This window comes from Pan paniscus, chromosome 1 (genome assembly GCF_029289425.2).
Source record: "Pan paniscus chromosome 1, NHGRI_mPanPan1-v2.0_pri, whole genome shotgun sequence".
In the NCBI taxonomy this organism is placed as follows: Eukaryota; Metazoa; Chordata; class Mammalia; order Primates; family Hominidae; genus Pan; species Pan paniscus.
In genome coordinates this window covers 88,343,152-88,365,084 of record NC_073249.2, presented here as the reverse complement: position 1 = coordinate 88,365,084, position 21,933 = coordinate 88,343,152, and the positions used below count along the sequence as shown (strand labels likewise).

The window sequence follows — 21,933 nt, the reverse complement described above, 5'->3', positions numbered from 1 at the left end:
GACTAATGGGACCTCTCAAGATTCATTTTCACATCCAGAATAGGCGAGAATCTCAAACCTGTCGACGGTGAGCGGGAGCATGTGTACGCACATGCACGTGTATGTTGCGGGAAGTCAGGGACCCCGAACGGAGGGAGCGGCTGGAGCTGCGGCAGAGGCACGTAAATTGTGAAGATTTCATTTCAATACGGACATTCATCAGTTCCCAAATAATGCTTTTATAATTTCTTACGCCTGTCTTTACTTTAATCTCTTAATCCTGTTATCTTCGTAAGCTGAGGATGTACGTCACCTCAGGACCGCTGTGACAATTGTGTTAACTCTACAAATTGATGGTAAAACATGTGTGTTTGAACAGCATGAAATCAGTGCACCTTGAAAAAGAATAGAATAACAGCGAGTTTTAGGGAACAGGGGAAGACAACGGTAAGGTCTGACTGCCTGCGAGGTCGGGCAGAAAGAGCCATATTTTTCTTCTTGCAGAGAGCCTATGAAGGACGTGCAGGTAGGGAAGATGTGGCTAAGACAACCTAAGTGTCCATCGGCCGGGAAATGGATTAACAAAAATGTGGCATATAGACACCGTGGAATACTATTTGGCCACAGAAAAGAACGAAATCCTCTGGTCTGCAGCAACAGAGGCGGAGCTAAAGGTCACGATGGAACATCAAACGAGCCGGGCACAGAAAGACAGAGAGGGCGGGTTCTTACTCCAATCCTGGGAGCTCAAAATGTTCACCTTGTGGAGGTAGAGAGTAGAACGATAGACACCAGAGGCTGGAGAGGGTGTGTGGGTGACTGCGGTGAAGAGAGGTTGGTGAAATGGGTCCGAGCATGCGTTTGGATGGAGGGAATACGTTCCAATAACGTTCTACGGCGGAGCAGGGCGACTAGGGGTAACAACGATGTATTAGTGCTTGTTTCCGAAGAGCTCCTGGAAGACAGCACCTGAGATGCTCCCAACAGGTAGAGATGACAGATACCCACGGGATGGATGCCCTACATCCCCTCAGTTGACCATCGATCACTACGCGATGTACACGCGTTACCACGCGTCACAGGAATCCCATGGATATCACGTCCGCATGAAGAAAAACATAGTCATGCTGCCAGGGTGATCGTCGCAGCTCTGCCTCCCTAGCGCTATGGCCCGTGGTCTCGGCTCCTCAAGTTCCGCTGCCATTTCTACCAAAGCCGCTGACACCCGTGGAGCCCAATCACGGATCCCGCGTTCAGGGTCTGGCACGCCTTGGGAAAGCCAGTGCGCTTGCTGACATGAGTGGCTCTGGCGGGTGGCCCAACCATTAGGCGCAGATCCCCCGCAGCCGAGAGAGAAGTGGCCCGTCAGCCACTCGGCTTGGCTTGGCAGAAGCCGCTCCGCTCGAGAGTCCTGGCCCATTCCGCGGCCAGCCGAGAGTTCGAGGGTGGCGGCGGTGGTGGTGGTGGCGGGTCACCTGGCGGCCATGGGAGGAGAAAGCCTGACCTGGCCAGCGGGCTTTGCCGCTGAGAAAGAGTGGGAGCGAGGCGAGCACCTGACAAGGAAGGGCTGTGAAGCTGATGTTGCGAAGGTGGCGCCAGCGAGGCCAAAAGGAGGGATGGGTGAAGGTAGGCGGGGAGCGTTGGGGCGCACGTGGAAGTCGCGGGAGGTTGTGGCTGGGGCGCGGGAGAAGCGAGCGAGCCTGTTGGTCAAAAGGGGAGGTGTGAAGGGGCCTGGCAGTCGGCAGGCAGAGCCAAAGAAGGAAGGCTTCCCTGACCGGGAATCGAACCCGGGCCGCGGCGGTGAGAGCGCCGAATCCTAACCACTAGACCACCAGGGAGAGACGGCTTCGGGGCCCGGCTTGCGCCTCCTGGCCCCAGCGCCTCTGGCCCCAGCGCCTCTGGCCCCAGCACTGGGCGCTACCTTGGCGCCTGTCCCCTGCTTCCGTTTAAAACAAACACCCGCAACCAGCCCCCGCGACGCCGGCGGCAACCGGCCTGCCCTCACGAGCAGCTCTGGCCCTGTTCGCAGCACACCCTCCAAACACCGCGCGCCTCCTTCCCGGGCGCACAGGCACGCAGCCACAGGCCAAGCTGCGACGCGAGCTCCGCGACGGGGACCTCCGCAAAAGGTCCGCCCGCTGCGTTGGCCGGGAATCGAACCCGGGTCAACTGCTTGGAAGGCAGCTATGCTCACCACTATACCACCAACGCCGCACGGCGCGGGCAGCCCCGCCACGCCGGCCCGGGGCTCCCACCAGCGCGCCGCCGACGCCCGGGGCAGCCCGGCCCCGACGCCCGGTCCGTCCGCCCGCCCGCAGCTCCGCGCTGCCGCGGCCCCGCCAAAGGCCGCCCCGCGCCCCACCGGTGCAAGGCCAGCGCGGCTGCCCCGTTCCGCCCGCCTGCCTCTGGGGGCGCTCTCGCTCCCTCGCCGCCCCGGGCCGCCAGAGCCCTTCCCCACCAGGTGCCCGGCGGGGACACGGCCGGCGCCGACGGGGTCCCCACTCCTCCTCCTCCCACCGGGCGCCGGGCCCTGTGCCTCGCAGAAAGCCTCTTCCGGCACCCACTTTGGGCCGGCAGCTCTCTGGGCGCCGTGGGGGCCAGAGGAGGCCGCCCGGCTGCGGCGACCAAGCCGCGGGCGAGAAGAAAAGGTAGGAGGCCAAGGGGACCCAGGAGGCCCAGGGGGCCAAGGGGCCAGGCAGGCCAGGCCCGAGATGGCGCCCTGCGACTAGCTGGAGGGCGGAGGAAGGAGAAGGAGGGCCCTCAGGCTGGGTCCGAGGCGGCGGCCCAAAAAGCACGGCTGCCTCCCCGTCGGGGAATCGAACCCCGGTCTCCCGCGTGACAGGCGGGGATACTCACCACTATACTAACGAGGACGACGGCGACGGTCGCCGGGACGCCAGACCCCACTCCGACCGCGGACGCCTAGCCCTGCCTTGATCCCCTCCCCCGACGGCAGGGGCCGGGCGCGTGCTCGCCTTCCACCCGCCACCCGCCACCCGCCAACCGCCACACGCCACCCGTCACCTGCCACCCGCCCCCCGCCACCGTTGGCACGACCTACCCCGACACCCAACAAAGCACCCTGCGATCCCGCTGGGACCCGGAGCCGGAGCCGGACCCCGACAGGTACCGGAGCGGCGTGGAACCTCCCCGTGCGCCCTGCCTGCTGTCTCCAAGGCGGGGATCGCGCCGGGGCAGGAAGAGGCCGGGCGAAACAGTCGGGCCGCTGCTCCTAGGACGCGGTGGGCGCACGCCCTGCGGGGTTCGGCGAGCGGAGGCGCGGGGGCTGGGGCGTGCGGCGGCGGCGGCCGGCCCGACGCGGACCCCTTGGGTCCGGGGTGGGGACGCGGGGGCGTCCACGCCAACGCCAGCCGGCTCCGTTCACTTGGCGCCCGCTCCGCCCGCGCGGTCCGTCGGTTGCGCACCGAGCCCAGACAGGCGCCGGCCAAGGGCGCAGGCGTTCGCGCCGGGTCCCAGCCATGCCAGCGGCGACGCGCCCCGGCGCGCCGTCAGGATGGCCGAGCGGTCTAAGGCGCTGCGTTCAGGTCGCAGTCTCCCCTGGAGGCGTGGGTTCGAATCCCACTCCTGACAAGCCGACCTTTTGGCCCGCCCGCCGGAGGGCAACGCCCATGGCAACCCTGGAGCACCTTTGGCCGCTTCCTGCCTTGAGCCCTTGCCCGCTCTGCAGACTCCAGCCCCCTTGAAGCAAGCCTCCAAAACGCCGCCGCTTCTCAGGCACGTCCGTTCTTCCTGCCCACCCGCCGGCTGTCGCAGAAACAGCCCAGGACCATGCGCCAGCGCCCGCGACCCTCTACCAATTGCCCTTCGGACAGACGCCCTCCCCACCACCTCACACGCCCTCTTCCCTGGCCCCACACACAGCGAGCGACCGCGACCACCTTCCACGCTCTTCCCTGCCTATCTCCTCCGCCCGCCTTCTCCTCACTCGCCCAAACAGACACAGCCCAGATTCTTCCCCCTATTCCTCCTTTTCCCTCCTTCCTCCCACCGGCCTCCGCCCACCGCCCACCGCCCACCGCCTTGAATCGCCGCTGCGCTGCCCAGAGGCGTCCTGGCCTGCACAGCCCGCCCGGTTTCACCCTCCAACTTCTGACCGCTGAACAGCAGCGAGCGACTCGCTCGTGGAGCCGCACACACGTCTCCCACCAGAGAGGCACGCCATCCAACATCCTGTCCTTTCCTCCGACCCCTCGGACCCCGGCCGCGCATTCCATTCTCCCGACACCCTAGCCAGGTCGCCGATCCCACCTCGCTACCTGTGCTCCCTTCCCGCTAACACCTGCCTGCCGACCCACCTGCAGCCCGGACGCCTGCCGGCCAGAGGCAGCGGGAACCCTGCACACAGCCTGGCAGGCGAGTCCAAACCCGGAAAGACAGCCCACGAGGAATCACGAGCGGAAGCCCTAGATCCCCGTCACCCGCCCACAAACGCCTGGCCCCGCCGGGACCAGCTGTGCGCCACAGCGCATCCCCACGCGGGAAGCCGCGGCCTGGGCCGTCCCAGCCACACCCAGCGCGCCTTCTCCAGGGTCAGCCAGCTGCGGCTCTGCCGAAGCGCTCCTCCGCTCCTTTCTCGCGCTAAAGCCTCCCTACCAGCCCAGGGGGCCGGACCCCAAGTGCGAGCCGGTGGCGTGGGTCAGAGCGCAGGAGCGAGGCGCCCACGGACCTGGTCTGCGTTTCTGAGCCGCACGCCACGGCTGCGAGACCCGTTCCCCGTCGCCGCCCCCGCTCGCTGACACACCCCCCCCCCACCCCCACCTGCAGGTGACACAACTGAGAAGGCCGGTCCGGCGTGGGGGGGGGAGGGGAGGGGGAAAAACATCCCCCAAAAGAAACAAACAAACAATCAAACAAAAACAAAACACAAAAACTTTGGGTCTGTGCCGGGGATCCGCGCTCAGCAAGGCCCGCCACAGCAAACCTGCCCACACGGGCATTCGGGCGCGGGCCACGGCTGGTCCTTCCCCTGGAGACCCCGGCGGGCAGTCTCTCGACCCTGGGCGGCAGAGAAAGCGCAAGATGGGACCAGTCGGCCTCTCTCCCTCCGCTCTCCCTCCGCGCCCCGCCTCAGGTCCCTCGACGTGACGAGAGCCTCCCCTTCTGCTCGCCCCATCGGGCCAGCCTCTCGTGGACGCTCCAATAGGACGGAAGCCCACGGCAGGCTGTGACCAGTGAGCGGCGGCTGGTGGCGAGTTCCGCTGTGCCAGCTTCCGTTGGCGCTTGCCATCGGTGCATGGGTGGTTCAGTGGTAGAATTCTCGCCTGCCACGCGGGAGGCCCGGGTTCGATTCCCGGCCCATGCAGCACGCCCTCCCATTTTGGTGCTGCAGCAGCACCAAGGCGTAGCTGCGCTCGCCTCTGCCGCCTCCTTACACTCGGGGCGCGCGAGCGAGTCCGGCACCGGCTGCGCTCCCACGCGCGACGGCCCTCTGCCCTTTCTTCCGTGCCTCTCTCGACTGACTTAGGGATGAGCCTACCCCCCCGCACCCACACAGCTTGGTGACAACAACCCCTCCAAACACGAGAGCGTGCCAGACACCAGAACTTGGCAGCCTCCTGGTCCTGTTTCTCTTCATTGCCCTGCCACCGCCTCTGCCCGACGCATTTCACTTCACGGAACACCGCCAGGCACCACGGGCTTGCAGCCACTCGCCCCACCTCTTCTCTTCACAATTCACCGCCTCGACCTCTCTCTCTCTCTCTCTCTCTCTCTCTCTCTCTCTCTCTCTCCCCCCCTCGCTGGCTCCTCACATCCAGAAAATGATGCCATGGTTGCCCTTCCAGTAGGAAGGAAGTCGCGACTCCAGGGAGTAACTCATCACTTTCCCCTAGTTGGTCACACAGTCCTTAACGCGACCACACGAGTGTACGCGTGGCATGTGCACCGTCTATATTCACCGTGTTCCGGCTACTCCACACTCTCTCCCCTCATTCTGCCGGCACCACCACCGCCATGTGGCAACTCCCAACCTAACCCCAATCCACCACTTTAGTCGAGGAGGCTGCCTTGTTTCTCTCCCTCGGACCTCTTTTCATCTCAGCCCCAGACACCTGCCTGAGATGTGAATGTGCGTCCTGAAGACGGCTTATTTATGTCTCGGGTCCAGTTGCATTCGCTACCCTTTTGGGACGTGGGACGTGGCCTCCAGTCGCTCTGTCACGATGTCTCTCCCACCCTGGGCTGCTTGCCACCTCACCCCAGCCCCACTCCATACTCTGACCGCCCAGCCCAAGCAGCATCCCAGTCTCGCCGGCGCGGGTCCCCTTTGACCACACAGACTTCGTTCCTGCCCAGACCAACCGGCTGAAAATGTACTGTTCCCACCAGCCTTCAGGCTCAGCCCTCCCTCCCCCACCTTTGTCTCACCCCACCCGCCCTTTCACTCACACACACACACTGACACACACACACACACACTCACACACACTCTCTCTCTCTCTCACTCTCTGTCTTTCTCTGTCTCTCTCTCTCTCTCTGTCTCTGTGTCTCTATCTCTCTGTCTCTCTCTCTGTCTCTGTCTCTATGTCTCTATCTCTCTGTCTCTCTCGCACAGCCAACTCTCCCTCTCGCCAGCCAACTCTCCCTCTCGCCGTCAATGCCCCTCTCTCAGACGACTCATGTCCCCCAGCCCTGGCCTCCTTCAGCCTCTTCAGACTCACGCCAGCTCCGCCACCAGCTGGGATCCCTCCGACCTATGGCATAGGCAGCCCGCGAGGTGCCCTAACGCCCCGGGCATCTGCACAACCTCCGTTTGACTGGACAGCCTCACTCCCAGACCTGGCCAGCCAGCCCTGTGCACCCCCTGGACACCCTGGACTCCTTCTTCCAGCTCCCAGCACGCGACATGCTTCTCTCCTTTCCTTGGTGTCAGCCCCTTGCCCCGGGCTAGGGTGGACGCCAGCCACGGGAACGGACACCTTCGTCCATCGCTGTCACCCACTGACATCCACCCACATCACGCTGGCAAGCAAGCCAGCCTCCCGTGGGGATGGCAAACATCTCTATCCCCGATAGGGTCTGGTCCCTGCAGGTGATCCGACTGTGCCAAGATCCCACGAATGACACGGGACAGGTTTGTGCAGTTGGTTGGACGTCTACTTTGCCCCTACAGAGGGGTTTTGGCAAGAAGTCGACTGACTTCTGCCATTGACCTGGGGAATCAGCCAAACGATAAGATCAATACGGGTTGAATAGAGGGTTGGAGAACTGGGCTCATCTGTGCTAAGGAGGGGATGGGCAAAAAGTCCCACAGCGAATCTTGGCGCTGGGGATAGGTACCATCTCCACATGTTCCTTGACATTTGGAGAGACGCTAGAGAGCGTAGGTCAGGCAATGGGAAGCAAACTTCGGCTAGAAGTCTATCAGGAACCCCAACCCCACACATGCGCTTTGGTCAGCCTGGCCGTTGGGTTTTCCCCACGAACTGCTGCATCTCCACGCTTCAATGCCCGTGGCCAGGTTGGTCTGACTAATGGGACCTCTCAAGATTCATTTTCACATCCAGAATAGGCGAGAATCTCAAACCTGTCGACGGTGAGCGGGAGCATGTGTACGCACATGCACGTGTATGTTGCGGGAAGTCAGGGACCCCGAACGGAGGGAGTGGCTGGAGCTGCGGCAGAGGCACGTAAATTGTGAAGATTTCATTTCAATACGGACATTCATCAGTTCCCAAATAATGCTTTTATAATTTCTTACGCCTGTCTTTACTTTAATCTCTTAATCCTGTTATCTTCGTAAGCTGAGGATGTACGTCACCTCAGGACCGCTGTGACAATTGTGTTAACTCTACAAATTGATGGTAAAACATGTGTGTTTGAACAGCATGAAATCAGTGCACCTTGAAAAAGAATAGAATAACAGCGAGTTTTAGGGAACAGGGGAAGACAACGGTAAGGTCTGACTGCCTGCGAGGTCGGGCAGAAAGAGCCATATTTTTCTTCTTGCAGAGAGCCTATGAAGGACGTGCAGGTAGGGAAGATGTGGCTAAGACAACCTAAGTGTCCATCGGCCGGGAAATGGATTAACAAAAATGTGGCATATAGACACCGTGGAATACTATTTGGCCACAGAAAAGAACGAAATCCTCTGGTCTGCAGCAACAGAGGCGGAGCTAAAGGTCACGATGGAACATCAAACGAGCCGGGCACAGAAAGACAGAGAGGGCGGGTTCTTACTCCAATCCTGGGAGCTCAAAATGTTCACCTTGTGGAGGTAGAGAGTAGAACGATAGACACCAGAGGCTGGAGAGGGTGTGTGGGTGACTGCGGTGAAGAGAGGTTGGTGAAATGGGTCCGAGCATGCGTTTGGATGGAGGGAATACGTTCCAATAACGTTCTACGGCGGAGCAGGGCGACTAGGGGTAACAACGATGTATTAGTGCTTGCTTCCGAAGAGCTCCTGGAAGACAGCACCTGAGATGCTCCCAACAGGTAGAGATGACAGATACCCACGGGATGGATGCCCTACATCCCCTCAGTTGACCATCGATCACTACGCGATGTACACGCGTTACCACGCGTCACAGGAATCCCATGGATATCACGTCCGCATGAAGAAAAACATAGTCATGCTGCCAGGGTGATCGTCGCAGCTCTGCCTCCCTAGCGCTATGGCCCGTGGTCTCGACTCCTCAAGTTCCGCTGCCATTTCTACCAAAGCCGCTGACACCCGTGGAGCCCAATCACGGATCCCGCGCTCAGGGTCTGGCACGCCTTGGGAAAGCCAGTGCGCTTGCTGACATGAGTGGCTCTGGCGGGTGGCCCAACCATTAGGCGCAGATCCCCCGCAGCCGAGAGAGAAGTGGCCCGTCAGCCACTCGGCTTGGCTTGGCAGAAGCCGCTCCGCTCGAGAGTCCTGGCCCATTCCGCGGCCAGCCGAGAGTTCGAGGGTGGCGGCGGTGGTGGTGGTGGCGGGTCACCTGGCGGCCATGGGAGGAGAAAGCCTGACCTGGCCAGCGGGCTTTGCCGCTGAGAAAGAGTGGGAGCGAGGCGAGCACCTGACAAGGAAGGGCTGTGAAGCTGATGTTGCGAAGGTGGCGCCAGCGAGGCCAAAAGGAGGGATGGGTGAAGGTAGGCGGGGAGCGTTGGGGCGCACGTGGAAGTCGCGGGAGGTTGTGGCTGGGGCGCGGGAGAAGCGAGCGAGCCTGTTGGTCAAAAGGGGAGGTGTGAAGGGGCCTGGCAGTCGGCAGGCAGAGCCAAAGAAGGAAGGCTTCCCTGACCGGGAATCGAACCCGGGCCGCGGCGGTGAGAGCGCCGAATCCTAACCACTAGACCACCAGGGAGAGACGGCTTCGGGGCCCGGCTTGCGCCTCCTGGCCCCAGCGCCTCTGGCCCCAGCGCCTCTGGCCCCAGCACTGGGCGCTACCTTGGCGCCTGTCCCCTGCTTCCGTTTAAAACAAACACCCGCAACCAGCCCCCGCGACGCCGGCGGCAACCGGCCTGCCCTCACGAGCAGCTCTGGCCCTGTTCGCAGCACACCCTCCAAACACCGCGCGCCTCCTTCCCGGGCGCACAGGCACGCAGCCACAGGCCAAGCTGCGACGCGAGCTCCGCGACGGGGACCTCCGCAAAAGGTCCGCCCGCTGCGTTGGCCGGGAATCGAACCCGGGTCAACTGCTTGGAAGGCAGCTATGCTCACCACTATACCACCAACGCCGCACGGCGCGGGCAGCCCCGCCACGCCGGCCCGGGGCTCCCACCAGCGCGCCGCCGACGCCCGGGGCAGCCCGGCCCCGACGCCCGGTCCGTCCGCCCGCCCGCAGCTCCGCGCTGCCGCGGCCCCGCCAAAGGCCGCCCCGCGCCCCACCGGTGCAAGGCCAGCGCGGCTGCCCCGTTCCGCCCGCCTGCCTCTGGGGGCGCTCTCGCTCCCTCGCCGCCCCGGGCCGCCAGAGCCCTTCCCCACCAGGTGCCCGGCGGGGACACGGCCGGCGCCGACGGGGTCCCCACTCCTCCTCCTCCCACCGGGCGCCGGGCCCTGTGCCTCGCAGAAAGCCTCTTCCGGCACCCACTTTGGGCCGGCAGCTCTCTGGGCGCCGTGGGGGCCAGAGGAGGCCGCCCGGCTGCGGCGACCAAGCCGCGGGCGAGAAGAAAAGGTAGGAGGCCAAGGGGACCCAGGAGGCCCAGGGGGCCCAGAGGGCCCAGGGGGCCAAGGGGCCAGGCAGGACAGGCCCGAGATGGCGCCCTGCGACTAGCTGGAGGGCGGAGGAAGGAGAAGGAGGGCCCTCAGGCTGGGTCCGAGGCGGCGGCCCAAAAAGCACGGCTGCCTCCCCGTCGGGGAATCGAACCCCGGTCTCCCGCGTGACAGGCGGGGATACTCACCACTATACTAACGAGGACGACGGCGACGGTCGCCGGGACGCCAGACCCCACTCCGACCGCGGACGCCTAGCCCTGCCTTGATCCCCTCCCCCGACGGCAGGGGCCTGGCGCGTGCTCGCCTTCCACCCGCCACCCGCCACCCGCCAACCGCCACACGCCACCCGTCACCTGCCACCCGCCCCCCGCCACCGTTGGCACGACCTACCCCGACACCCAACAAAGCACCCTGCGATCCCGCTGGGACCCGGAGCCGGAGCCGGACCCCGACAGGTACCGGAGCGGCGTGGAACCTCCCCGTGCGCCCTGCCTGCTGTCTCCAAGGCGGGGATCGCGCCGGGGCAGGAAGAGGCCGGGCGAAACAGTCGGGCCGCTGCTCCTAGGACGCGGTGGGCGCACGCCCTGCGGGGTTCGGCGAGCGGAGGCGCGGGGGCTGGGGCGTGCGGCGGCGGCGGCCGGCCCGACGCGGACCCCTTGGGTCCGGGGTGGGGACGCGGGGGCGTCCACGCCAACGCCAGCCGGCTCCGTTCACTTGGCGCCCGCTCCGCCCGCGCGGTCCGTCGGTTGCGCACCGAGCCCAGACAGGCGCCGGCCAAGGGCGCAGGCGTTCGCGCCGGGTCCCAGCCATGCCAGCGGCGACGCGCCCCGGCGCGCCGTCAGGATGGCCGAGCGGTCTAAGGCGCTGCGTTCAGGTCGCAGTCTCCCCTGGAGGCGTGGGTTCGAATCCCACTCCTGACAAGCCGACCTTTTGGCCCGCCCGCCGGAGGGCAACGCCCATGGCAACCCTGGAGCACCTTTGGCCGCTTCCTGCCTTGAGCCCTTGCCCGCTCTGCAGACTCCAGCCCCCTTGAAGCAAGCCTCCAAAACGCCGCCGCTTCTCAGGCACGTCCGTTCTTCCTGCCCACCCGCCGGCTGTCGCAGAAACAGCCCAGGACCATGCGCCAGCGCCCGCGACCCTCTACCAATTGCCCTTCGGACAGACGCCCTCCCCACCACCTCACACGCCCTCTTCCCTGGCCCCACACACAGCGAGCGACCGCGACCACCTTCCACGCTCTTCCCTGCCTATCTCCTCCGCCCGCCTTCTCCTCACTCGCCCAAACAGACACAGCCCAGATTCTTCCCCCTATTCCTCCTTTTCCCTCCTTCCTCCCACCGGCCTCCGCCCACCGCCCACCGCCCACCGCCTTGAATCGCCGCTGCGCTGCCCAGAGGCGTCCTGGCCTGCACAGCCCGCCCGGTTTCACCCTCCAACTTCTGACCGCTGAACAGCAGCGAGCGACTCGCTCGTGGAGCCGCACACACGTCTCCCACCAGAGAGGCACGCCATCCAACATCCTGTCCTTTCCTCCGACCCCTCGGACCCCGGCCGCGCATTCCATTCTCCCGACACCCTAGCCAGGTCGCCGATCCCACCTCGCTACCTGTGCTCCCTTCCCGCTAACACCTGCCTGCCGACCCACCTGCAGCCCGGACGCCTGCCGGCCAGAGGCAGCGGGAACCCTGCACACAGCCTGGCAGGCGAGTCCAAACCCGGAAAGACAGCCCACGAGGAATCACGAGCGGAAGCCCTAGATCCCCGTCACCCGCCCACAAACGCCTGGCCCCGCCGGGACCAGCTGTGCGCCACAGCGCATCCCCACGCGGGAAGCCGCGGCCTGGGCCGTCCCAGCCACACCCAGCGCGCCTTCTCCAGGGTCAGCCAGCTGCGGCTCTGCCGAAGCGCTCCTCCGCTCCTTTCTCGCGCTAAAGCCTCCCTACCAGCCCAGGGGGCCGGACCCCAAGTGCGAGCCGGTGGCGTGGGTCAGAGCGCAGGAGCGAGGCGCCCACGGACCTGGTCTGCGTTTCTGAGCCGCACGCCACGGCTGCGAGACCCGTTCCCCGTCGCCGCCCCCGCTCGCTGACACACCCCCCCCCACCCCCACCTGCAGGTGACACAACTGAGAAGGCCGGTCCGGCGTGGGGGGGGGAGGGGAGGGGGAAAAACATCCCCCAAAAGAAACAAACAAACAATCAAACAAAAACAAAACACAAAAACTTTGGGTCTGTGCCGGGGATCCGCGCTCAGCAAGGCCCGCCACAGCAAACCTGCCTACACGGGCATTCGGGCGCGGGCCACGGCTGGTCCTTCCCCTGGAGACCCCGGCGGGCAGTCTCTCGACCCTGGGCGGCAGAGAAAGCGCAAGATGGGACCAGTCGGCCTCTCTCCCTCCGCTCTCCCTCCGCGCCCCGCCTCAGGTCCCTCGACGTGACGAGAGCCTCCCCTTCTGCTCGCCCCATCGGGCCAGCCTCTCGTGGACGCTCCAATAGGACGGAAGCCCACGGCAGGCTGTGACCAGTGAGCGGCGGCTGGTGGCGAGTTCCGCTGTGCCAGCTTCCGTTGGCGCTTGCCATCGGTGCATGGGTGGTTCAGTGGTAGAATTCTCGCCTGCCACGCGGGAGGCCCGGGTTCGATTCCCGGCCCATGCAGCACGCCCTCCCATTTTGGTGCTGCAGCAGCACCAAGGCGTAGCTGCGCTCGCCTCTGCCGCCTCCTTACACTCGGGGCGCGCGAGCGAGTCCGGCACCGGCTGCGCTCCCACGCGCGACGGCCCTCTGCCCTTTCTTCCGTGCCTCTCTCGACTGACTTAGGGATGAGCCTACCCCCCCGCACCCACACAGCTTGGTGACAACAACCCCTCCAAACACGAGAGCGTGCCAGACACCAGAACTTGGCAGCCTCCTGGTCCTGTTTCTCTTCATTGCCCTGCCACCGCCTCTGCCCGACGCATTTCACTTCACGGAACACCGCCAGGCACCACGGGCTTGCAGCCACTCGCCCCACCTCTTCTCTTCACAATTCACCGCCTCGACCTCTCTCTCTCTCTCTCTCTCTCTCTCTCCCCCCCTCGCTGGCTCCTCACATCCAGAAAATGATGCCATGGTTGCCCTTCCAGTAGGAAGGAAGTCGCGACTCCAGGGAGTAACTCATCACTTTCCCCTAGTTGGTCACACAGTCCTTAACGCGACCACACGAGTGTACGCGTGGCATGTGCACCGTCTATATTCACCGTGTTCCGGCTACTCCACACTCTCTCCCCTCATTCTGCCGGCACCACCACCGCCATGTGGCAACTCCCAACCTAACCCCAATCCACCACTTTAGTCGAGGAGGCTGCCTTGTTTCTCTCCCTCGGACCTCTTTTCATCTCAGCCCCAGACACCTGCCTGAGACGTGAATGTGCGTCCTGAAGATGGCTTATTTATGTCTCGGGTCCAGTTGCATTCGCTACCCTTTTGGGACGTGGGACGTGGCCTCCAGTCGCTCTGTCACGATGTCTCTCCCACCCTGGGCTGCTTGCCACCTCACCCCAGCCCCACTCCATACTCTGACCGCCCAGCCCAAGCAGCATCCCAGTCTCGCCGGCGCGGGTCCCCTTTGACCACACAGACTTCGTTCCTGCCCAGACCAACCGGCTGAAAATGTACTGTTCCCACCAGCCTTCAGGCTCAGCCCTCCCTCCCCCACCTTTGTCTCACCCCACCCGCCCTTTCACTCACACACACACACTGACACACACACACACACACACTCACACACACTCTCTCTCTCTCTCACTCTCTGTCTTTCTCTGTCTCTCTCTCTCTCTCTCTGTCTCTGTGTCTCTATCTCTCTGTCTCTCTCTCTGTCTCTGTCTCTATGTCTCTATCTCTCTGTCTCTCTCGCACAGCCAACTCTCCCTCTCGCCAGCCAACTCTCCCTCTCGCCGTCAATGCCCCTCTCTCAGACGACTCATGTCCCCCAGCCCTGGCCTCCTTCAGCCTCTTCAGACTCACGCCAGCTCCGCCACCAGCTGGGATCCCTCCGACCTATGGCATAGGCAGCCCGCGAGGTGCCCTAACGCCCCGGGCATCTGCACAACCTCCGTTTGACTGGACAGCCTCACTCCCAGACCTGGCCAGCCAGCCCTGTGCACCCCCTGGACACCCTGGACTCCTTCTTCCAGCTCCCAGCACGCGACATGCTTCTCTCCTTTCCTTGGTGTCAGCCCCTTGCCCCGGGCTAGGGTGGACGCCAGCCACGGGAACGGACACCTTCGTCCATCGCTGTCACCCACTGACATCCACCCACATCACGCTGGCAAGCAAGCCAGCCTCCCGTGGGGATGGCAAACATCTCTATCCCCGATAGGGTCTGGTCCCTGCAGGTGATCCGACTGTGCCAAGATCCCACGAATGACACGGGACAGGTTTGTGCAGTTGGTTGGACGTCTACTTTGCCCCTACAGAGGGGTTTTGGCAAGAAGTCGACTGACTTCTGCCATTGACCTGGGGAATCAGCCAAACGATAAGATCAATACGGGTTGAATAGAGGGTTGGAGAACTGGGCTCATCTGTGCTAAGGAGGGGATGGGCAAAAAGTCCCACAGCGAATCTTGGCGCTGGGGATAGGTACCATCTCCACATGTTCCTTGACATTTGGAGAGACGCTAGAGAGCGTAGGTCAGGCAATGGGAAGCAAACTTCGGCTAGAAGTCTATCAGGAACCCCAACCCCGCACATGCGCTTTGGTCAGCCTGGCCGTTGGGTTTTCCCCACGAACTGCTGCATCTCCACGCTTCAATGCCCGTGGCCAGGTTGGTCTGACTAATGGGACCTCTCAAGATTCATTTTCACATCCAGAATAGGCGAGAATCTCAAACCTGTCGACGGTGAGCGGGAGCATGTGTACGCACATGCACGTGTATGTTGCGGGAAGTCAGGGACCCCGAACGGAGGGAGCGGCTGGAGCTGCGGCAGAGGCACGTAAATTGTGAAGATTTCATTTCAATACGGACATTCATCAGTTCCCAAATAATGCTTTTATAATTTCTTACGCCTGTCTTTACTTTAATCTCTTAATCCTGTTATCTTCGTAAGCTGAGGATGTACGTCACCTCAGGACCGCTGTGACAATTGTGTTAACTCTACAAATTGATGGTAAAACATGTGTGTTTGAACAGCATGAAATCAGTGCACCTTGAAAAAGAATAGAATAACAGCGAGTTTTAGGGAACAGGGGAAGACAACGGTAAGGTCTGACTGCCTGCGAGGTCGGGCAGAAAGAGCCATATTTTTCTTCTTGCAGAGAGCCTATGAAGGACGTGCAGGTAGGGAAGATGTGGCTAAGACAACCTAAGTGTCCATCGGCCGGGAAATGGATTAACAAAAATGTGGCATATAGACACCGTGGAATACTATTTGGCCACAGAAAAGAACGAAATCCTCTGGTCTGCAGCAACAGAGGCGGAGCTAAAGGTCACGATGGAACATCAAACGAGCCGGGCACAGAAAGACAGAGAGGGCGGGTTCTTACTCCAATCCTGGGAGCTCAAAATGTTCACCTTGTGGAGGTAGAGAGTAGAACGATAGACACCAGAGGCTGGAGAGGGTGTGTGGGTGACTGCGGTGAAGAGAGGTTGGTGAAATGGGTCCGAGCATGCGTTTGGATGGAGGGAATACGTTCCAATAACGTTCTACGGCGGAGCAGGGCGACTAGGGGTAACAACGATGTATTAGTGCTTGTTTCCGAAGAGCTCCTGGAAGACAGCACCTGAGATGCTCCCAACAGGTAGAGATGACAGATACCCACGGGATGGATGCCCTACATCCCCTCAGTTGACCATCGATCACTACGCGATGTACACGCGTTACCACGCGTCACAGGAATCCCATGGATATCACGTCCGCATGAAGAAAAACATAGTCATGCTGCCAGGGTGATCGTCGCAGCTCTGCCTCCCTAGCGCTATGGCCCGTGGTCTCGGCTCCTCAAGTTCCGCTGCCATTTCTACCAAAGCCGCTGACACCCGTGGAGCCCAATCACGGATCCCGCGCTCAGGGTCTGGCACGCCTTGGGAAAGCCAGTGCGCTTGCTGACATGAGTGGCTCTGGCGGGTGGCCCAACCATTAGGCGCAGATCCCCCGCAGCCGAGAGAGAAGTGGCCCGTCAGCCACTCGGCTTGGCTTGGCAGAAGCCGCTCCGCTCGAGAGTCCTGGCCCATTCCGCGGCCAGCCGAGAGTTCGAGGGTGGCGGCGGTGGTGGTGGTGGCGGGTCACCTGGCGGCCATGGGAGGAGAAAGCCTGACCTGGCCAGCGGGCTTTGCCGCTGAGAAAGAGTGGGAGCGAGGCGAGCACCTGACAAGGAAGGGCTGTGAAGCTGATGTTGCGAAGGTGGCGCCAGCGAGGCCAAAAGGAGGGATGGGTGAAGGTAGGCGGGGAGCGTTGGGGCGCACGTGGAAGCCGCGGGAGGTTGTGGCTGGGGCGCGGGAGAAGCGAGCGAGCCTGTTGGTCAAAAGGGGAGGTGTGAAGGGGCCTGGCAGTCGGCAGGCAGAGCCAAAGAAGGAAGGCTTCCCTGACCGGGAATCGAACCCGGGCCGCGGCGGTGAGAGCGCCGAATCCTAACCACTAGACCACCAGGGAGAGACGGCTTCGGGGCCCGGCTTGCGCCTCCTGGCCCCAGCGCCTCTGGCCCCAGCGCCTCTGGCCCCAGCACTGGGCGCTACCTTGGCGCCTGTCCCCTGCTTCCGTTTAAAACAAACACCCGCAACCAGCCCCCGCGACGCCGGCGGCAACCGGCCTGCCCTCACGAGCAGCTCTGGCCCTGTTCGCAGCACACCCTCCAAACACCGCGCGCCTCCTTCCCGGGCGCACAGGCACGCAGCCACAGGCCAAGCTGCGACGCGAGCTCCGCGACGGGGACCTCCGCAAAAGGTCCGCCCGCTGCGTTGGCCGGGAATCGAACCCGGGTCAACTGCTTGGAAGGCAGCTATGCTCACCACTATACCACCAACGCCGCACGGCGCGGGCAGCCCCGCCACGCCGGCCCGGGGCTCCCACCAGCGCGCCGCCGACGCCCGGGGCAGCCCGGCCCCGACGCCCGGTCCGTCCGCCCGCCCGCAGCTCCGCGCTGCCGCGGCCCCGCCAAAGGCCGCCCCGCGCCCCACCGGTGCAAGGCCAGCGCGGCTGCCCCGTTCCGCCCGCCTGCCTCTGGGGGCGCTCTCGCTCCCTCGCCGCCCCGGGCCGCCAGAGCCCTTCCCCACCAGGTGCCCGGCGGGGACACGGCCGGCGCCGACGGGGTCCCCACTCCTCCTCCTCCCACCGGGCGCCGGGCCCTGTGCCTCGCAGAAAGCCTCTTCCGGCACCCACTTTGGGCCGGCAGCTCTCTGGGCGCCGTGGGGGCCAGAGGAGGCCGCCCGGCTGCGGCGACCAAGCCGCGGGCGAGAAGAAAAGGTAGGAGGCCAAGGGGACCCAGGAGGCCCAGGGGGCCCAGAGGGCCCAGGGGGCCAAGGGGCCAGGCAGGCCAGGCCCGAGATGGCGCCCTGCGACTAGCTGGAGGGCGGAGGAAGGAGAAGGAGGGCCCTCAGGCTGGGTCCGAGGCGGCGGCCCAAAAAGCACGGCTGCCTCCCCGTCGGGGAATCGAACCCCGGTCTCCCGCGTGACAGGCGGGGATACTCACCACTATACTAACGAGGACGACGGCGACGGTCGCCGGGACGCCAGACCCCACTCCGACCGCGGACGCCTAGCCCTGCCTTGATCCCCTCCCCCGACGGCAGGGGCCGGGCGCGTGCTCGCCTTCCACCCGCCACCCGCCACCCGCCAACCGCCACACGCCACCCGTCACCTGCCACCCGCCCCCCGCCACCGTTGGCACGACCTACCCCGACACCCAACAAAGCACCCTGCGATCCCGCTGGGACCCGGAGCCGGAGCCGGACCCCGACAGGTACCGGAGCGGCGTGGAACCTCCCCGTGCGCCCTGCCTGCTGTCTCCAAGGCGGGGATCGCGCCGGGGCAGGAAGAGGCCGGGCGAAACAGTCGGGCCGCTGCTCCTAGGACGCGGTGGGCGCACGCCCTGCGGGGTTCGGCGAGCGGAGGCGCGGGGGCTGGGGCGTGCGGCGGCGGCGGCCGGCCCGACGCGGACCCCTTGGGTCCGGGGTGGGGACGCGGGGGCGTCCACGCCAACGCCAGCCGGCTCCGTTCACTTGGCGCCCGCTCCGCCCGCGCGGTCCGTCGGTTGCGCACCGAGCCCAGACAGGCGCCGGCCAAGGGCGCAGGCGTTCGCGCCGGGTCCCAGCCATGCCAGCGGCGACGCGCCCCGGCGCGCCGTCAGGATGGCCGAGCGGTCTAAGGCGCTGCGTTCAGGTCGCAGTCTCCCCTGGAGGCGTGGGTTCGAATCCCACTCCTGACAAGCCGACCTTTTGGCCCGCCCGCCGGAGGGCAACGCCCATGGCAACCCTGGAGCACCTTTGGCCGCTTCCTGCCTTGAGCCCTTGCCCGCTCTGCAGACTCCAGCCCCCTTGAAGCAAGCCTCCAAAACGCCGCCGCTTCTCAGGCACGTCCGTTCTTCCTGCCCACCCGCCGGCTGTCGCAGAAACAGCCCAGGACCATGCGCCAGCGCCCGCGACCCTCTACCAATTGCCCTTCGGACAGACGCCCTCCCCACCACCTCACACGCCCTCTTCCCTGGCCCCACACACAGCGAGCGACCGCGACCACCTTCCACGCTCTTCCCTGCCTATCTCCTCCGCCCGCCTTCTCCTCACTCGCCCAAACAGACACAGCCCAGATTCTTCCCCCTATTCCTCCTTTTCCCTCCTTCCTCCCACCGGCCTCCGCCCACCGCCCACCGCCCACCGCCTTGAATCGCCGCTGCGCTGCCCAGAGGCGTCCTGGCCTGCACAGCCCGCCCGGTTTCACCCTCCAACTTCTGACCGCTGAACAGCAGCGAGCGACTCGCTCGTGGAGCCGCACACACGTCTCCCACCAGAGAGGCACGCCATCCAACATCCTGTCCTTTCCTCCGACCCCTCGGACCCCGGCCGCGCATTCCATTCTCCCGACACCCTAGCCAGGTCGCCGATCCCACCTCGCTACCTGTGCTCCCTTCCCGCTAACACCTGCCTGCCGACCCACCTGCAGCCCGGACGCCTGCCGGCCAGAGGCAGCGGGAACCCTGCACACAGCCTGGCAGGCGAGTCCAAACCCGGAAAGACAGCCCACGAGGAATCACGAGCGGAAGCCCTAGATCCCCGTCACCCGCCCACAAACGCCTGGCCCCGCCGGGACCAGCTGTGCGCCACAGCGCATCCCCACGCGGGAAGCCGCGGCCTGGGCCGTCCCAGCCACACCCAGCGCGCCTTCTCCAGGGTCAGCCAGCTGCGGCTCTGCCGAAGCGCTCCTCCGCTCCTTTCTCGCGCTAAAGCCTCCCTACCAGCCCAGGGGGCCGGACCCCAAGTGCGAGCCGGTGGCGTGGGTCAGAGCGCAGGAGCGAGGCGCCCACGGACCTGGTCTGCGTTTCTGAGCCGCACGCCACGGCTGCGAGACCCGTTCCCCGTCGCCGCCCCCGCTCGCTGACACACCCCCCCCCCCCCCCCCTGCAGGTGACACAACTGAGAAGGCCGGTCCGGCGTGGGGGGGGAGGGGAGGGGGAAAAACATCCCCCAAAAGAAACAAACAAACAATCAAACAAAAACAAAACACAAAAACTTTGGGTCTGTGCCGGGGATCCGCGCTCAGCAAGGCCCGCCACAGCAAACCTGCCCACACGGGCATTCGGGCGCGGGCCACGGCTGGTCCTTCCCCTGGAGACCCCGGCGGGCAGTCTCTCGACCCTGGGCGGCAGAGAAAGCGCAAGATGGGACCAGTCGGCCTCTCTCCCTCCGCTCTCCCTCCGCGCCCCGCCTCAGGTCCCTCGACGTGACGAGAGCCTCCCCTTCTGCTCGCCCCATCGGGCCAGCCTCTCGTGGACGCTCCAATAGGACGGAAGCCCACGGCAGGCTGTGACCAGTGAGCGGCGGCTGGTGGCGAGTTCCGCTGTGCCAGCTTCCGTTGGCGCTTGCCATCGGTGCATGGGTGGTTCAGTGGTAGAATTCTCGCCTGCCACGCGGGAGGCCCGGGTTCGATTCCCGGCCCATGCAGCACGCCCTCCCATTTTGGTGCTGCAGCAGCACCAAGGCGTAGCTGCGCTCGCCTCTGCCGCCTCCTTACACTCGGGGCGCGCGAGCGAGTCCGGCACCGGCTGCGCTCCCACGCGCGACGGCCCTCTGCCCTTTCTTCCGTGCCTCTCTCGACTGACTTAGGGATGAGCCTACCCCCCCGCACCCACACAGCTTGGTGACAACAACCCCTCCAAACACGAGAGCGCGCCAGACACCAGAACTTGGCAGCCTCCTGGTCCTGTTTCTCTTCATTGCCCTGCCACCGCCTCTGCCCGACGCATTTCACTTCACGGAACACCGCCAGGCACCACGGGCTTGCAGCCACTCGCCCCACCTCTTCTCTTCACAATTCACCGCCTCGACCTCTCTCTCTCTCTCTCTCTCTCTCTCTCTCTCTCTCCCCCCCTCGCTGGCTCCTCACATCCAGAAAATGATGCCATGGTTGCCCTTCCAGTAGGAAGGAAGTCGCGACTCCAGGGAGTAACTCATCACTTTCCCCTAGTTGGTCACACAGTCCTTAACGCGACCACACGAGTGTACGCGTGGCATGTGCACCGTCTATATTCACCGTGTTCCGGCTACTCCACACTCTCTCCCCTCATTCTGCCGGCACCACCACCGCCATGTGGCAACTCCCAACCTAACCCCAATCCACCACTTTAGTCGAGGAGGCTGCCTTGTTTCTCTCCCTCGGACCTCTTTTCATCTCAGCCCCAGACACCTGCCTGAGATGTGAATGTGCGTCCTGAAGACGGCTTATTTATGTCTCGGGTCCAGTTGCATTCGCTACCCTTTTGGGACGTGGGACGTGGCCTCCAGTCGCTCTGTCACGATGTCTCTCCCACCCTGGGCTGCTTGCCACCTCACCCCAGCCCCACTCCATACTCTGACCGCCCAGCCCAAGCAGCATCCCAGTCTCGCCGGCGCGGGTCCCCTTTGACCACACAGACTTCGTTCCTGCCCAGACCAACCGGCTGAAAATGTACTGTTCCCACCAGCCTTCAGGCTCAGCCCTCCCTCCCCCACCTTTGTCTCACCCCACCCGCCCTTTCACTCACACACACACACTGACACACACACACACACACTCACACACACTCTCTCTCTCTCACTCTCTGTCTCTCTCTCTCTCTCTGTCTCTGTGTCTCTATCTCTCTGTCTCTCTCTCTGTCTCTGTCTCTATGTCTCTATCTCTCTGTCTCTCTCGCACAGCCAACTCTCCCTCTCGCCAGCCAACTCTCCCTCTCGCCGTCAATGCCCCTCTCTCAGACGACTCATGTCCCCCAGCCCTGGCCTCCTTCAGCCTCTTCAGACTCACGCCAGCTCCGCCACCAGCTGGGATCCCTCCGACCTATGGCATAGGCAGCCCGCGAGGTGCCCTAACGCCCCGGGCATCTGCACAACCTCCGTTTGACTGGACAGCCTCACTCCCAGACCTGGCCAGCCAGCCCTGTGCACCCCCTGGACACCCTGGACTCCTTCTTCCAGCTCCCAGCACGCGACATGCTTCTCTCCTTTCCTTGGTGTCAGCCCCTTGCCCCGGGCTAGGGTGGACGCCAGCCACGGGAACGGACACCTTCGTCCATCGCTGTCACCCACTGACATCCACCCACATCACGCTGGCAAGCAAGCCAGCCTCCCGTGGGGATGGCAA

At 64.1% G+C, this 21,933-nt stretch overlaps 15 non-coding genes across 15 annotated transcripts; 6 read left to right on the top strand and 9 right to left on the bottom strand.

The window, feature by feature from the left end:
• Window positions 1–1,745: 1,745 nt before the first annotated feature.
• On the bottom strand, window positions 1,746–1,817 carry TRNAE-CUC (transfer RNA glutamic acid (anticodon CUC)). The gene has a single exon. It is a non-coding gene; the product is annotated as a tRNA-Glu (tRNA).
• A 301-nt stretch (window positions 1,818–2,118) lies between these two features.
• Window positions 2,119–2,190, bottom strand: TRNAG-UCC (transfer RNA glycine (anticodon UCC)). Its single transcript has one exon. It is a non-coding gene; the product is annotated as a tRNA-Gly (tRNA).
• A 590-nt stretch (window positions 2,191–2,780) lies between these two features.
• Window positions 2,781–2,852, bottom strand: TRNAD-GUC (transfer RNA aspartic acid (anticodon GUC)). The gene has a single exon. It is a non-coding gene; the product is annotated as a tRNA-Asp (tRNA).
• A 635-nt stretch (window positions 2,853–3,487) lies between these two features.
• On the top strand, window positions 3,488–3,570 carry TRNAL-CAG (transfer RNA leucine (anticodon CAG)). The gene has a single exon. It is a non-coding gene; the product is annotated as a tRNA-Leu (tRNA).
• A 1,661-nt stretch (window positions 3,571–5,231) lies between these two features.
• On the top strand, window positions 5,232–5,302 carry TRNAG-GCC (transfer RNA glycine (anticodon GCC)). Its single transcript has one exon. It is a non-coding gene; the product is annotated as a tRNA-Gly (tRNA).
• A 3,910-nt stretch (window positions 5,303–9,212) lies between these two features.
• On the bottom strand, window positions 9,213–9,284 carry TRNAE-CUC (transfer RNA glutamic acid (anticodon CUC)). Its single transcript has one exon. It is a non-coding gene; the product is annotated as a tRNA-Glu (tRNA).
• A 301-nt stretch (window positions 9,285–9,585) lies between these two features.
• TRNAG-UCC (transfer RNA glycine (anticodon UCC)) lies at window positions 9,586–9,657 on the bottom strand. The gene has a single exon. It is a non-coding gene; the product is annotated as a tRNA-Gly (tRNA).
• Window positions 9,658–10,265: 608 nt separating this feature from the next.
• TRNAD-GUC (transfer RNA aspartic acid (anticodon GUC)) lies at window positions 10,266–10,337 on the bottom strand. Its single transcript has one exon. It is a non-coding gene; the product is annotated as a tRNA-Asp (tRNA).
• A 635-nt stretch (window positions 10,338–10,972) lies between these two features.
• Window positions 10,973–11,055, top strand: TRNAL-CAG (transfer RNA leucine (anticodon CAG)). Its single transcript has one exon. It is a non-coding gene; the product is annotated as a tRNA-Leu (tRNA).
• Window positions 11,056–12,715: 1,660 nt separating this feature from the next.
• On the top strand, window positions 12,716–12,786 carry TRNAG-GCC (transfer RNA glycine (anticodon GCC)). Its single transcript has one exon. It is a non-coding gene; the product is annotated as a tRNA-Gly (tRNA).
• A 3,900-nt stretch (window positions 12,787–16,686) lies between these two features.
• On the bottom strand, window positions 16,687–16,758 carry TRNAE-CUC (transfer RNA glutamic acid (anticodon CUC)). Its single transcript has one exon. It is a non-coding gene; the product is annotated as a tRNA-Glu (tRNA).
• A 301-nt stretch (window positions 16,759–17,059) lies between these two features.
• On the bottom strand, window positions 17,060–17,131 carry TRNAG-UCC (transfer RNA glycine (anticodon UCC)). Its single transcript has one exon. It is a non-coding gene; the product is annotated as a tRNA-Gly (tRNA).
• A 608-nt stretch (window positions 17,132–17,739) lies between these two features.
• On the bottom strand, window positions 17,740–17,811 carry TRNAD-GUC (transfer RNA aspartic acid (anticodon GUC)). The gene has a single exon. It is a non-coding gene; the product is annotated as a tRNA-Asp (tRNA).
• Window positions 17,812–18,446: 635 nt separating this feature from the next.
• Window positions 18,447–18,529, top strand: TRNAL-CAG (transfer RNA leucine (anticodon CAG)). The gene has a single exon. It is a non-coding gene; the product is annotated as a tRNA-Leu (tRNA).
• Window positions 18,530–20,187: 1,658 nt separating this feature from the next.
• TRNAG-GCC (transfer RNA glycine (anticodon GCC)) lies at window positions 20,188–20,258 on the top strand. The gene has a single exon. It is a non-coding gene; the product is annotated as a tRNA-Gly (tRNA).
• The last annotated feature ends 1,675 nt before the right edge of the window (window positions 20,259–21,933 follow it).